The following is a 16585-nucleotide window of genomic DNA, read 5'->3' as shown; positions in this document are numbered from 1 at the left end:
GGGTGGGCCATTTCCAGCAGTTGACAAGAATGTCTGAGGAACAGTGTGTGGGGGGGGAATAAACATGGGGATATAAATAGTTTTACTTTGTGTAATGACCCATCCGCTCCCAGTCTCTATTCAAGCCTAAGTTAATTGTGTCCAGTTTGCAAATTAATTCCAATTCAGCAGTCTCTTGTTGGAGTCTGTTTCTGAAGTTTTTTTGTTGAAGTATTGCAACTTTTAGGTCTGTAATCGAGAGACCAGAGAGATTGAAGTGTTCTCCAACTGGTTTTTGAATGTTATAATTCTTGACGTCTGATTTGTGTCCATTTATTCTTTTACGTAGAGACTGTCCAGTTTGGCCAATGTACATGGCAGAGGGGCATTGCTGGCACATGATGGCATATATCACATTGGTGGATGTGCAGGTGAACGAGCCTCTGATAGTGTGGCTGATGTTATTAGGCCCTGTGATGGTGTCCCCTGAATAGATATGTGGACATAGTTGGCAACGGGCTTTGTTGCAAGGATAGGTTCCTGGGTTAGTGGTTCTGTTGTGTGGTTGAAGCCCAGTTTTGTCAAGCTCTCTTCATAGATAACTCCCTGAGTTCCATTTACTAGGCCCGAGGCAACCCCACAGATGCAAAAAGGTTCAGTCTGCATCACCATCCATCTGCTGGGGAAGCTGCAACAGAATGGAATTTCTCCCACTTACCCTTCCAGGAAAGGGCAAATTTTTCCATTTCGCTCATCAAATAGCCTCTTTATATTTCTTTCCATAAAAACCTATGCCACAGCTTCTGGCTTCTTTAATGAAGTGTAATTCATCCACAATAGTTTTAAAACTTATATATGTTTAGTTTTACATAACACTACACTGTCCCCCTGATCCAGTTCCAGCACCTCTTTAAACTGTATTCCCTTTTTGTATACACTAGCAATCCATTTTTCTTAATATGTATCTGATTTATCAAACTGGGCCATTTACATTTTAATGTACCTGTATTTGTATCCAAAAACACCTCAATGATCACTGCACTTACCATATGAAACAAAATGCAGTCTAAAGTATTCTCAGTGAGCTGCCTTTAACATATATGGACACAAAAATGGATTCTTTACAAAATCCTAGTCCTTTTTATTACTGAATGATTAACTATCAGAGGCAAATTAAAAATCCCTAGATATCACTGCAGTCCCTAATTTAATGCTGTTAGCTAACTCAGAGTGCTCCACTACCATGAACTACATGATGGTAAACAATTCAGTTCAGTCTGACTCCATGTTTCCACACACTTTTCTTTTTTAAAAATCATTCTTATCCACTGCTAAAAGTGTATTACTATCTTATTATTAACACCTACTCTGGCTCCCTTTCTAGCATTGAAAGTACCCTAACCTAATCACATCCATCACTACAGGTTCATTTAAGTCCAGTAAGAATTGATCCTTTGTTCAGCTGGAGTTCTGTAACATGGAAACGGTAACAAATCCTCAGTATTTAGTTTCTACTCATATGCCAATATATTTTTCATGAAGATTAGCAGAATCCTAAGAATCCCAGTCATGGAGCAGGACCCATTTGTGCCAGGTGCTGTACAAATCATATAGCGACCTTACTGTTTCAAACAGGACTATGTTAATGTGAACTAGGTACCTTTTAGTTTGTTCTAGCAGCATCTGCAGGGGCAGTTACAGAGCAACACTTCATTGCACATTGTAACTCATAACTATGTAGTCCACACCATTTGTGGACAAGCCCTTTGTTACATAGCCATTGTGAAATAGTTAAGAGATAGAGAACAAGATTTACAACAGACATTTCCATTCCTTGACATGGTATAGGGAAGCCCTTTGGAACACATGAGTAGAGAAAAACTGCCCTCAATAATGCTCTCTCCATCTAAAATCAGGAGTTTGGGGAATGAATTTTGATCATCTGTGGACATTTGTGCTACATCAGAGAAGAGATCTTCTACACAGTACTTGATGGTGTGTCAAGGACTAGCTGATACATGAAATTATTTGGACCTGCTTCTGGTTCCGCTGAACTGTTCATGAAGATCAGGATCTTCAAAGTACTCTGTTGCTTTCCTGAAGATCCTGCTCTGTCTAAAAGGAAATATTGCTATGTCAAAGATCCTGCTCTTCATTAAACTGTTCAGCTTGCTCAAGCTCATGAATCAGCTGAGAAGTGCTGGACAAAACTTTCTGAATTAGAACATTTCCCCCTCCCACATCCCCAAATGGCTCTTTTTTTAAAAAGAAAAAAAAAACACAACAACCACAATTTTGAAAAATATCTAGCTGGGTTTGTGAAACTGTTCATTTTCAAAAAAAAAAAAAAAAAGACTTTGGATGAAAAATACTTTTCAATCAAAAAATTTCCAGCAGCTTTACTGTTCAGCCAGTTCAGGAGCAGAACACTTGGGTCCTCTGGACAATTTAATGAAGAGCAGGATCTTTGACATAGTAATGGCTCCTTTCTCACAGGATATAGTCTTCATTAAAACACCATTCCCATGCCAATAGGGCTTTAACAAAGATCCTGTTCTTCATAAAGGAAATTTCTCCTCTCCCAAAGATCCTAACACACAAACAAAACCAAACAATAAAGACAAAGAGAAAAACAAAACACGCACACACACACCCCTAGGAAAATTAATGCACAAAGCACTTTGTTGCATGTCAGTTAAGTTTGTTCTAGATCTACACAGAACCAAAAGAGCAAGGAAATGAAAAGTTGAGGCTACGAATAATACATACCTTCTACTTTCCCATCCAGAGGCCCACCACCAAACAGAGAGAATGCACCAGAACCTTAATGCTGCCCCAGTAGAGTTGCCAGCTTCCCCTAGTTCTACCCAACCACCTCCATCACAAACAGACCAGACATCACTCCTGTATTTTGCTCTTCTGCATGAGTTCTGTGAAACTGCATGCATTGTACCCTATGGGCAAAAATTGCTCCCTGCAAATACTAACCATCCCAAAGAGTCTCATATTTTGCACATACAGTAATTTCAGCAGATCAGGCTCAAGCCCTGACTAGCTATGAAACAGGAAGTCTATATTTGAAATTCATAGCTCCCCTACCAGTAGAATATTTCCCAGGCCCACTTGTGTGTCCGCCTATTACTGATATCTATTGATGGATAGATACCCACATGGATAGTCTGCAAACTGTTTATTTTATTCTGTCCAATTTCTTAAAAAGATCAACATGTGACCATCCCACACTCTGTGTGCTTATGCACAATTTGCTATATTAAAACATGTTGAAAATGCTGTAATAGTCCGTCTCCCTTTAATAACCAGCACACCAGCTAACATAAGACAAGTCTTCTTCCCTCAGCCCACCTTGTCCCCAAATACTAACAAAAAAGATGGCCTGAGGAAAAGGAATGAGGTTACCCTGCAAGGCTTACACAAGTCCCAAGCAATTCAAACTCATTTTTTCTCTTGTGTACAGAATGCAGTAATGCCAGAGATCAAGTTTAAAACTGATAAATGCACTCCCATTCTTGGCAGCTCTTATTCTCTCCTCTTCCTCATTCGGTCTACCTCATTTCCTCTCCTTCCATCCTCCCCATTCAAGTCCTAATCTATCAAAACACTTAAGCACATACTTAACTTTAAGCATATGAGTAGTCTCATTAAAATCCAACAAGTGGGACTGAGTGTTTTCCTGGATGGAGGGAGGAGCTGTCATGCAGTGGTCCCCTGTGATTTACTTCAGGCCTTAATCACAGACCACAACCACGCTACGTCTCCTCCTTCATCCTGTTTTATTGCATATGAATTTACAGTAAGTCACCAGCTTCCCCATTTGCTTCTGTGGAAGGGTGGTGGCATTTCTGAAGGAGAAGGACGAGCCAATTCTGCTTACTTCTGCGTTTCAACTCTTCTCCCTCATTGCTTAGATACACCTAACTGCTGGGGATACTTCCACTCAATTTGCCCCTCAGCTATATCCCCATTCAGTTAATTGGCTTTGCCAACTTCCTGTCTTTTAGTTACAGTTCAATTAGTGTAAGTGGGCAGAGATTTGAGGGACAGGATGCTGAGTTAGCTCGAGTCAGCATACCCTCTTACACAGCTTCATTTGGTACTCTGTGTTCATTACCATCTCTTCTCCACCATTCATTGTTTCCCTTTCACATACTCTTCCTTGCTATCCTTTTTAGTTTCCTTCTCTCACATGCTTCCTGCAGTACTGCTAGACCCAAGGGTTAAAAAACAAAAATGAATCTACCCCTCACCCCAAACAAAGCATAAGTGGCTTGACAGTCATTGTGACTAAAGAATCTCTTAATGCCAAGTATCAAGGAGGTTACAGGAATCTCCGGAATCTGATATGTATGTTCTGGTTCTCAAATGAAAGCTGGTGCACTCTGGTCATCAATATAATTGTGAATCATAGCATATCAGGGTTGGAAGGGACCTCAGGAGGTCATCTAGTCCAACTCCCTGCTCAAAGCAGGACCGATCCCCAACTAAATCATCCCAGCCAGGGCTTTGTCAAGCCTGACCTTAAAAACTTCTAAGGAAGGAGATTCCACCACCTCCCTAGATAACCCATTCCAGGGCTTCACCACCCTCCTAGTGAAAAAGTTTTTCCTAATATCCAACCTAAGCCTCCCCTACTGCAACTTGAGACCATTACTCCTTGTTCTGTCATCTGGTACCACTGAGAACAGCCTGGATCCATCCTCTTTGGAACCCCCTTTCAGGTAGTTGAAAGCAGCTATCAAATCTCCTCTCATTCTTCTCTTCTGCAGACTAAAACAATCCCAGTTCCCTCAGCCTCTCCTCATAAGTCATGTGCTCCAGCCCCCTAATCATTTTTGTTGCCCTCCGCTGGACGCTTTCCAATTTTTCCACATCCTTCTTGTAGTGTGGGGCCCAAAACTGGACACAGTACTCCAGATGAGGCCTCACCAATGCCAAATACAGGGGAATGATCACGTCCCTTGATCTGCTGGCAATGCTCCTACTTATACAGCCCAAAATGCTGTTAGCCTTCTTCTCAACAAGGGCACACTATTGACTCGTATCCAGCTTCTCATCCACTGTAACACCTAGGTCCTTTTCTGCAGAACTTCAGCCTAGCCACTTGGTCTCTAGTCTGAAACACACGTATAGATACTATGTAAATATCTACTGAAAATATATTCTTAGTCTGTATCACCAGAAAAGGTGAAAAACAGGTTTTCTGTCAAACAAGAGATGTTTACATGTCCATCTGTCCATTTACAGGTAAATTAAATATTACCTCATTCACAGTTGGTCTATCACTAGTGTGATATTACCTCATTCACAGTTGGTCTATCACTAGTGTGAACTAAGTGCAAATGAGGAATTGTAAGGACATCAGAAAGAAACTAACAGGAAGAAAAAAGCAGCAGATGAAAATACCTTATCTGGAGGTGTACGACAAAGGTTTGCTTGAGGAGGACAGAGGAGTCTCCTGTGCCCTTCACTGAGGAAATAAAAGGAGAGTGCTTTTGCTTCATGAAAAAGGGGTCTCAACCAAGCTTGGTTAAAAAGGCTAGAGCAAATTTTGGTTAAGATAACTAATAAATTACCTTTTTGTCTAAAGGAGCTTACACTTCGTTTCTAACTGACCCCAGCCCTGCCCACTGGGGTGGGGACCAGGCTCATTGGCAGCTGTTCCTTCCACACCAAGGTCTGCCTCTCCTGTCCAGGGGCTTGTGAGCCATTTGTACACACTAGCGCAACCAGGGACAGTTGTCAGTGAGCCTGGTGCTCACCACAGTGGGCAGGGCTGGGGGTGGTACAGCTACACCAGAGGAGCTGCCCATGTGGGGCGCTGGCCACTGGAAGCAGCAGCCTGACATGCTGCAGCTTTTGCCACCTGGGGCCCGGTAGAACCCTGCAGCTCCATGAATACCACGGATTTCTATGCGTGGATATCTGCATTTGCGGATATAAATTTTGTGTCTGCGCAGGGCTCTAATTACTGTTGCCTTCTGCATCTCACACACTCTGAAGGAAAGAAGGGAAAAGAGGAAATTAGGTGCAAGAAGGAAATAGGACGACAGGCTAAGGGATAAAAGCTAGAAAGGGAAAAGAGGAGAAAGAGGAAAATGTAGGGCCTTGGGGGCCCCTCTCTCTTAGCTGGCTACACTGAAAGAAGACAGTGGATCCGCACAGAGAGGCTGCAGTATGTGCCAAGATTGTGGTCTTTAGTTTCTGCCCACTGCTGTTGGTTTGATTCTTTCCAAAGACAATGATAAACAGACATATTTGCCTTATACTATATATCCAAATATAGATATATATGTACTCTTTATTCAGACATGGTATGTGTATATATGTATACACCATGTATAAATAAAGAGTACATACACACACATCCACCAGATATGTAATTCACTGCCCTGGCTGTCTAGCATGGAAAAATGCATCATCTGAAATTAATTAGGAAAAACTGTATTGATAAAATCATACAATTTAACATGTTTTCCCTTGCATCATTAAGCCATGCAAGGAACAGATGCTTTGTGCACATGTTGTAGGGATATTTTATTTCTGCTCTGCATTGTCCTGCCCCACCTGACTTAGGTCAACAACTCAGCAGATGAGGACTGAATTGTTTAGTAGTCTGCAGATGTGCTGAATTTAGCTTAGTTACAGCCAACACCCAGGCAGAGTATTGTGTTCCATTTTGCCACAGTCCAAGCCTTGTGTACAGGAAAGTTGCATGGATCAGAGATCATCAAACTGAAACATATATTTTATTTCCAAATATGGCTTTTGGAAAAGTATCTCTTATCAGGAATTAAATAGGAGCTGCATAAAAGTGGTTTGACCAAACAGTAGGATGCATTCAACATAGTGACATCAAAAATTTGAAAATACTGTAATCTGGCCATCGTAAACATTATCACAGAATACTATTTTAATTCAAGACCACATTGATAATTTTCAAATAGCTTACTGCAAATGCAAACACCAATTCACTCTGATAGGCTATTTAAAAATCCTTCAAAGTAACCTTTATGGCAGATCTGATAGTACGATAACATTTTCAGAGTCTATAAATATTCCTAAAGGGTGTTCCTTAATATCAGGTCATGTACTAATATATGATGCCTTTAGGTTGGTCATCTTTAGCCCAGTTTCTTCAGCAGATGCATATATTTTTTATGCATGCTTTAATTTACTTATCAGAATAAGTGAGATTTTACTGGCTGGCGCACACAGTGGCAGGTAGTTGATAAAGCACTCCATGGATCTCCATTCATCAATTTCTTGCGTGTGTACAGTTTTGTTTTTAACCACTCTAATGTTGTGTCAGGTGGCCTGCATATAGGTGTAGGACTATCAATAAGCCACACTTCGTGCAGGTGATTCTTGATATTAGTATGGAGTTGGGGTGCTACTGCAATTTTCAGTTCAACATTGTTTTATTCTTTTCATCCCACTCATTTATAGGCGTATGGTTGCAACTGGAAAAAAGAGGGCTCTTTTCCTCACAATAATTATAAAGGGACAGAGCCTCTCCTATAATCTGGCTGCTTAGCACAGTGCTGGAAACCTACCTGACCTCTCTGCCTGGGAATTCGCCTGGTGTGAGGGGACCCCAGGTGCCTTGCAACTGGTGTAGCACTGCCATATATATATATGGCCTCCTACTGTAGTCACTGGTGTAGGGTACATATCAGGTATCAGAGGGCATGGCTACTGCACTCCAACTAATTTCAGCTCATTTTGTCAATGCTGGATCCATTGCCAACCAGTAAAGCTTAGAGCAGCCCTGAAGATGTTCTGAAGTATGCTCAGGATAGTTTAGAACTACAACAGGGAAGATAGAAAAATAGATTCTCAGTAGAGATCCCTGCCCTCTTTCCTTTGTATGTATTTATCCTTCTGGAAAATTGATATTATACTTACATCAAAGAGGTGTTTTGAGGCTTAATGTTTGCAGGGAGATATGAAATGCTTTGCAGAAAGGTTCTATATAAATAATTATTGTTTTGGAACAGAAGGAGCTCATGCAACCAATCAAAATCCATCCTGCTACTTGGGGAAATTATATTATGCACTTTACTATGTCTATTATCTCTGGTCTTCATGCTGTTTTCAGATACATAGCTGCAACTTCTCATGAAGTCCATGAGAATTGCATTATGGGATAGACTTGCAGAGCCTGATCTGCCACTGTTACTCCAGCACCATGCTGGTTTCTGTTTCATAGAAACTTAGGGACCTTGAGAGGTCAAGTCCAGCCCTCTGTGCTGAGGCAGGACCAAGTATGCCTCTAGACCATCCCTGACAGGTGTCTGTCCGGCCTTTCCTTAAAAGCCGCCAGTGATAGGGATTCCACAACCTCACGTGGAAGCCTATTCCAGATCGTTACTGCTTTTACTGTAAGAAAGGGTTTCTTAATACCCAACCTCAATCTCCCTTCCTGCAGGTTAAGCCTATTTCTTCTTGTCCTACCTTCAGTGGACATGGAGAACAATTGACCACAGTACTCATTATAAAGAGCCCTTAATATATTTGAAGATTTTTGTCATATTGTCTTTACTTAATTTCATCTTGTTGATTTCATACTAATTCTCTAATTTGTCAAGGTCTTTTTGACTTCTGATTCTTTTCTCTGAAGTGATTGCAACCCCTCCAGCTTGGTGTCTGTGCTCATAAAATTTGCAGATCTTTCCACTCCATTATCCAAGTCATTAATGAAAATATCAGTTCGTACCACATTTAGGACTGACCCACGTGGGACCCCACCCATAGAATATCAGGGTTGGAAGGGACCTCAGGAGGTCATCTAGTCCAACTCCCTGCTCGAAGCAGGACGAATCCCCAACTAAATCATCCCGGCCAGGGCTTCGTCAAGCCTGACCTTAAAAACTGTTAAGGAAGGAGATTCCACCACCTCCCTAGGTAACCCACTCCAGTGCTTCACCACCATCTTAGTGAAAAAGTTTTTTCCTAATATCCAACCTAAACCTCCCCCACTGCAACTTGAGACCATTACTCCTTGTTCTGTCATCTGGTACCACTGAGAAGAGCCTGGATCCATCTTCTTTGGAACCTCCCCCTTCAGGTAGTTGAAAGCAGCTATCAAATCCCCCCTCATTCTTCTCTCCTGCAGATTAGACAATCCCAGTTCCCTCACTAGATAGGTCCTCCTAGTTTGACAGCAAACTTTTGATAACTACTTTGAGTATGGGCTTTCAACCAGTTGTGCACCCTCCTTATAGTAATTTTGTCTGGACCATATTTCCCTTGTTTGCTTATGAGAATGTCATGTGGGACTCTATAGAAAGCCACTATTAACAAAAAACCCAAAACAACCACCACCACAACAAAAAAAACCCAGAGGCCCAAGACGTATCACATCTGCTGTTTCTTCCTCCATCCATTAGGCCAGTAACCTGTCAAAGAAGGAAATTCAGTTTGTTTGGCATGATTTGTTCTTGACAAATCCATGCTGGGTGTTCCCTACAACCCTCTTATCTAGGTGCTTAGAAATTGATTGTTTAATAATTTGTTCCAGTATCTCTCCAGGAATCAAATTTAGGCTGATTGGTCTATAATTTCCCAGGTCCTCTTTGTTCCCCTTTTTAATGTTAGATACTATGTTTGCCCTTCTCCACTCCTTTGGGACTTCACCTATCGTCCATGAGTTCTTGAAGGCAATTGCTAACAGTGCCAAGATTGGTTTTGTTCATTCCTTAAGTACCCTAGGATGAATTTTATTAGGCCCTGCTGATTTGAATACATCTAACTTTAGTTAAATATTCTTTAATCTGTTCTTTCCCTAGTTTGACTTGAGATCCTTCACCGCTGTTGTTAATAAGGTGTGGAGTGTCTAGTCACCATTAATCTTTTAAGTGAGTTCATTCAGAGTTTTAAATTTTGTGTTTACTGGAGAGCTGATTGTTTTCTGCATTGAAAAGAACAGAGCAGTCTGTGCATATTCTGATGCTGCAGAGACAATGAGCTGAGTTTACCTGGTTTTATACACCTCCATTGAATTTGGCCCAGAATATGTGCAGCCGTGGCTTGAATATAAAAATGTTTGATTAACAGATTAAGGTGTAGATAAGTGGACTCACTGCTGGCGCGTTCCCTTGTGGTTGGGCTAGCACAGCAGGCTCTCCTTATCTTGTGCCCCCCACTGACAGCTGCTCTGGCTCTGTGGTGATCTGCCTCTTCTTGTGACTCTGCCCTATTGGCAGGTCACTTTCACGTCTCACCCTGTCTGGGGCAAGAGAGCGTGACAAACCAAAGACCAATAGCCTCACATGGAGTCTTTGATCCAAATTCAGACTCACTAGTCCTTCTGTGCTGGATCTCTGGCTCTTTGTACCATTTTCTCAGTGGGCCTGTAGGGAACCCAGGTCTTCCCTATCCTCTAGCTTCCAGCCCAGGGACCCTGCAGTGAGCTGGTAAGGTCTGTTTATTCAGCATATTGTCTGGCCCAGGGTTCCTCCTTGGGCTTCTTCCTACCTCAGCCTGTCAGCAGGCCTTTTCCCCAGACCCTTCCTGGGCCCACTGTGTATTTTTTTTTCCTTCCCAGGCTACATGACCTCTTGAACAGCCAAGGGCTCACAGCCTGTTTCTGTTCACCATTCTTTTCCGGCAGGGGCCTCAGTCTTCTTTCTGAAGCCCCTCAACAAATCCTAAATGAAAATATAAACTCTAACCACTTCTGACATCCTTGGGCTTGATCTTTCATCCCTCTTTTGTTTCCCCTACACTCCGTTCCTCAGCTGAATGCCCAACCTTCCCCATGGAGCCTGGTCACTATTTTGAGGCAAACCACAGGCGCTAACTCCTGCCCTGTGGCTTTCCCCAGTTCTTCTTCTGGCTAACTTCTAGCCCACACATAAGGAAGAACTCCCAAACTCCTAAGTCTCCTTCTTCCTAACTGAGCTTTCTTTTAGTAGACCTTCATGACCATTGTCCAGCTGTATCCAGTAATTGGAATTAAGCCACCCACTCAGGATCAGTTGTGAGGGATAAGTTGCTGCCATCACAGACAAAGCTGGGCCTGAATTCCCTTAAAGAGTCATCCAGCTTGTGGCATAGGCCAGAAGGAACCATTATATCACCTAGTCTGACCTCCTAAAACACAGGCAATAGAGCTTCATGCTGTTACAGAGCTCAGTACAAAGTAACTTTGACTTGACTAACGCATACCTTCCAGAAACATACACATTCCTGAGCTGAAGAGGTTGAGAGATGGAGAATCCAGCACCGCACTTGGTAGTTTGTTCCAAGGGTTAATCACCCTCACAGCTAAAATGTGTGGCTTATTTTTAATTTGTCTGGCTTTCATTTCCAGCCATTAGCTCTTGTTATGCTTTTCTCCATTATAATTAAAGACCCTTTTAGTACCTAGTATTTTCTCCCAAGGCAGGTAACTTATACACCATAATTTAAACTAAGATTTTGTCATGGATATTTTCAGTAAAAGTCATGGACAGGTCACAGGCCATGAATTTTTGTTTATAGCCTGTGACCTGTCCATGAACAAAAATTCATCGCCTGTGACCTGTCCATGACTTACTGAAAATACCCATTACTAAATCTCTGCTTCTGGGCCTTGCTGCTTCGGGTCCCCTGCTCCAGCAGTTGGGGCTGACTGCCCCCAGCAGCCCACTGCTCTGAGGCTCCCAGGGACCATTTTCCCTAGTGGTCTCAGGGGCCACCCCCCAGGGTTGATACTCTGGCTGCCCCCATGACAGATGTTGCTTGGACGGTCCCAGGACCGATGTTGCTTGGACGGTCCCAGGACCACCCCTGGGACTGTTGCTGGGGCGCTCCCCAGGGCCGCTGCTCCAGCTGCCCCTAGGACCGATGTTCGGGTGGCCCCTGGAGCCACTCCAGCAGTGACTGGTGTGGGTGTTCACTGGGATCAGCTGCTCAGGCAGCCCTGGGGTTAGACACACTGGCTGCTGCAGCTGTGCAAGTCACAGAGGTCATGGAATCTGTGACTTCCACAAACTCTGACAGAATTGCTGTCTTAACCATAATCAAATCACCTCTCAATTTCCTGTTTAGTTTATCTAACAGATGGAACCCTTTAAGTCTCTCACTGCAATGCATTTTTCCAACCCTCAAGTCATTTTTGTGGCTCTTCCCTCTTTGTAATTTCAACACCCTTTTTAAAAGGTGAACACCAGACCTGGGCATGATATTATAGTAGCAGTCACACCATTGTCATCCATTAAGAGAGGTAAAACCACCTCCCTGCTCAGACACAGTTAAGGATCACAGTAGCCCTTTTTTGCCACAGCATGGCATGGGGAACTCAGATAGCATTCCTTGTGCACTCTTAAGACATATTTCTGTAAGTTTTGGATTTACAGCCATTGTATGAGTGTGACTGAGTGTCCAAGAAATTCCAGATGTAAATAAATGCTATTTAGTTTTGGGGTGATTGCTGGATTTCTTTATACAAATAGCCTAATTTACTACAATGCAGACACTCAGTTAATACATTTAAATTGCTGTTGACCAAGCACAAGTGGTGAAAAATGTAAGAAAAATAGTGATTGGGAGCATTTTTAAAGGTTAACTGGGATTTATAGGTAGAGATAATGGTTGTGGATGCAAAGTAAAAGCTGAGTTAGCATTAAAAATGCTGTGAGATTTACAGCAAAATCTTGTGGTCACTCCATTTTAGTCAGTGGAAGTTTGGTCTAGTAACTGGTATTTGTTGTGTTTTTTACAATGATGGTAAAATTACAATACTGGTCTCCACCCTGCTATATCCAGTTTAGACCATAAATATGTAAATGATATTTTTGTTATGTTGATTTTTTCCACTGAAACAGCAGTTAAACCATAATAACATACTTTCTTAAAATTATGTAATTTGTGCTTTGAAAAAGCTGCATTTACTTTTCAGTGGAACACTGTACAATACTTCTATTGAATTCATTGCAGGATTGTGTATCTCCTGTAAAATTTCTCACTGCAGACCCTACTAGAACCCTTTCAGAAATTGCTACTGTCTTCAACAGACGACAGTATACTGTGGTGTGACAAAGATTTTAGAGCCACATGTTATGGCTATGTAGTAGAGCCACAAGTGAGTTACAGGAGTCACTTCCTGAGGTGCCAGCAAAAGACAATGACTACAGCATTTGCCTGACATTTTTCCTTGGACATTTTGGAGACAGGAAACTATAGCCAGTGCATTTTTAAAGGCACTTATAATTTGTTTGAAAGTACACTGGGTCCTTAGCAGAAGATATTAGAAACTTGAAATGTGCACAAAGATAGATTTTTACTGGATTACTAAAAAAGTTATTTAAGTTAAAAAAATGCATGTGATCATGTAACTAGATTTCTAATGGCTTATGCAGAGCAGAGTAGACGTAAAGGCTCTGAGAACACATTACATTTGGAGTTTCTTTACTTCTGAGTACTTCATTTTGCAACTTTAATATTCTTAAACAGGTTTTCACTCAAATACTTTGTCTTCAATTATGTCTGCATAATTCAGAATGAAACAAAGTAAGGATCTCATATTTTCTCCTGTACAATTTTCCTCCCAAATTAGAAATACGTGTGTCTTTTTTACACATGGATATATATATACACATCCTGGCATGTGATAATTTCAGACTTGTGATAAACAGAGGATCCAGGTCATAAACTGCATTTATCTTGGACTTTTGGCACCTGGACTCAGCACCCTGACACATATAGTGACATGGGGTAATATTTTCAAAACTGTATAAGTAACTTATGTTTGAAAATGGGACTTAGTAGCTGGACTTTGGAATTTAGTAGGTTAAACCCTTATTTCAGTAAGACTTTGCCTCCTAAGTGCCTATGTTACTTTTGAAAATGGATCCTAAGAGCCTGTTACTTTCAGCACTTTTGAAAATTTTAACCACAAGAACTACTTTCATAATCTAGAGGGGACTTTCATGAACTGTGAAGGGATAAACAAGCTGTTTTCTTCTAGAATACTACAAAACCAGAAATGGGGTAAAAATGAACAAAAGGTGGCTCTATATGTTCATTCATGAACATGATATAAAATATTTATCCAGTACAGCAAGATGCTTGCTTTATATGAATTAATTGTGTAATACAGGGATGTAACATTGCACACATTAAATATGTGAAATTCATTGTAATGATCCAGTAGGGAGAGCTAGAGGGCAATATTTCTGCCAGGCACTTATGGTAAAGGTTGCAGATATCATTAATTAAAGCAAGGCATTTCTACTATGATATACACTTCTGCAGCACCTCTCACCATAGTGCCAAAGCTTTCTTACCTAGATTTTGATTTGCATCAGTTACTTCAAGAGAAACTTTCTTCCCTTCAATTTTAATCTGCTTACTTGCATATTCAGTCTGCGTGGTTTCCTTCAGGGACATATCGCTGGGGACATTCTGCAGCTGTTAGCGGAATGCCTGCTGAAAAAAACCTAAATCTTGCATGATGGCCTGAAGGTTGCAAGGCTTGGATTCAGTATGATCTCCAGTGGTAATGATTATCAATGGTAGGTAAAGTGGATGGGCAGCTCTGGGTGCTTAGTAACAGAACTATAAAATTCTGATTTTGGCACAACATCTGCATATCCATGGTTTGTATACAACTTAAATCACTCGAGACATCCGTGTGCTTTATAGTTCAGTCCAGTGTACTAGTTCCCTCCATTGATAACAGTTTAATCATAATTCTAAAAAACTTCCCCACGCTATAAACAAATTTAATGTGTAAATTTTGTTTGGGACTTCTCTTGTACAAATATCCTAATTCACTAAAAAACCCACTCTCTCCCATTTGGATGAAGTTTTCATCCTAGTTTTTAGGAAAGGTAAACAGCATAAGCAACTGATTCTTTGGGAGACATGACTGACTCAATCTGAAAATATACAGAAATGTACACTTAGAAATAAGGCTATATATTAGATAAAAAAAATATGCTGAGAACTACAAAGTTAGGCAATATTGTCTACTGATTTAACATATTATGCAGAAGCTATGTTAAGGTTGCAACGTCAAAGACTCAAAGTCTCATTCAGCCCTCTTGTGCATATGCACGATGACAATCTTTAATTACATCCCTTTTTTCTACAGGACTCCTGCCTCATTCAGTGCACAGGATGGATGATGCTCCCTGAAGGAACAGCTATTCTATGTTGATTTTTATCCTCATAATTCAGTGTCCCAGGTCTTATTTACTGCTTACTGCCTCCTTCCCCCATGCTCTCATCTTCCCCATCACTAGTTCCTCCTCCTCTTTCCCTCTGCTCCTGCCCCTATACTCCATCCTGGCTCTTGTTTCTAGCCCTCCTTTAGGGTGACCAGACAGCAAGTGTAAAAAAAATTGGGACAGGGGATGGGAGGTAATAGGAGACTATATAAGAACAAGACCCAAAAAACAGGACTGTCCCTATAAAATCAGGACATCTGGTCATGCTACCCTCCTTCCACCCAGGCTCCTATCCTCCCTTATCCTCTCAGTTCCTGCCCCATCTCTTCTCCCTGCCCCCATTCTTCATCCCACTGTACTCCAATCAGGCAGCTTCCTCCTCATCCTCCTCCTGCTCCACACTGCCAGGGGGAGCATTCACAGCACAGGGCAGACTCTGCTCTCCATTTGAGCACTGGGTGCCACAGCTGTCCTCTGCAGCCAGGAAAAGAAACGGCAGGAATTCAGGCTTATCCCCTGCAGTCCCAAAAATGGAGCACACTCAGTCACAATGTGGAGAATGGAGCATGCTCACTGCAGCCAATCTTCAGAGCCTACAGATTACAAATTCTAACAGGTCTCACACAAGCATGTACAAACATTTTGTTTCAGAGGCTCATAGTTTGGCAAGGAAAGGTTTATCCTTGACATCAGGCAGACCCCATGCCAAGTTTCAAGTCCCCATGCCAAAGCATCAAAGCACAAGAAATTCTCAGCTAAGGGTTGTAAGATTTAAAAAACAACAAAACCAAAAACCATGGACAAAATATTTCCCCCCTAACCTTACTCTTAGAAGTGGGTGCACTCTTTTAACTGGAAAAAAAAAAAAAAAAAAAAAAAAAAAACCAAACAACCCCCACACTCCAGCCTGAGGCTGGCACCTAGCATAAATCCTTTGGACTCAAATCTTTTAAGTTTGGCAAAGTTATAAGCAACTGAAAACAGTATTATAATGGGAAGTGTTGGGCAACCTTAACAACAGGCAGTGACCTGTGCCACCTATAGTAAATGTTCAGGAAAGGCTAATTCCTCATGACAGCTACCTTCTAAGTAGCTGGGCTCAGTCCGGGGGACCTTCCTGCCCAGGCCACAGAACAGCTCTGAAGCCACTTATCCCCTGTTTTTTCCCCCCCAACAATGGGACTATATGCAGTGACAGGTCATCTGGGCTCACCCCACATTTCCCTCCCTTTTCTCCTCCAGCTGCCTCTGCTAAACACCTTCGACTCTTAGTGTAGCTTTGCATGGAGTGTGAACCCCTGCATGGCTCCCAAATCCTGTCCTCACTCCTCCATGTACAGTGGCACAACACACAAGTTCTCTTTCCACAGCCATAGATATGAGGACCAAATTTGCCCCATAATACATATGCCATCAGCTACATGGCATACTAG

Source organism: Eretmochelys imbricata, chromosome 1, assembly GCF_965152235.1.
Source record: "Eretmochelys imbricata isolate rEreImb1 chromosome 1, rEreImb1.hap1, whole genome shotgun sequence".
In the NCBI taxonomy this organism is placed as follows: domain Eukaryota; kingdom Metazoa; phylum Chordata; order Testudines; family Cheloniidae; genus Eretmochelys; species Eretmochelys imbricata.
Note: the sequence above shows the minus strand (reverse complement) of the source record.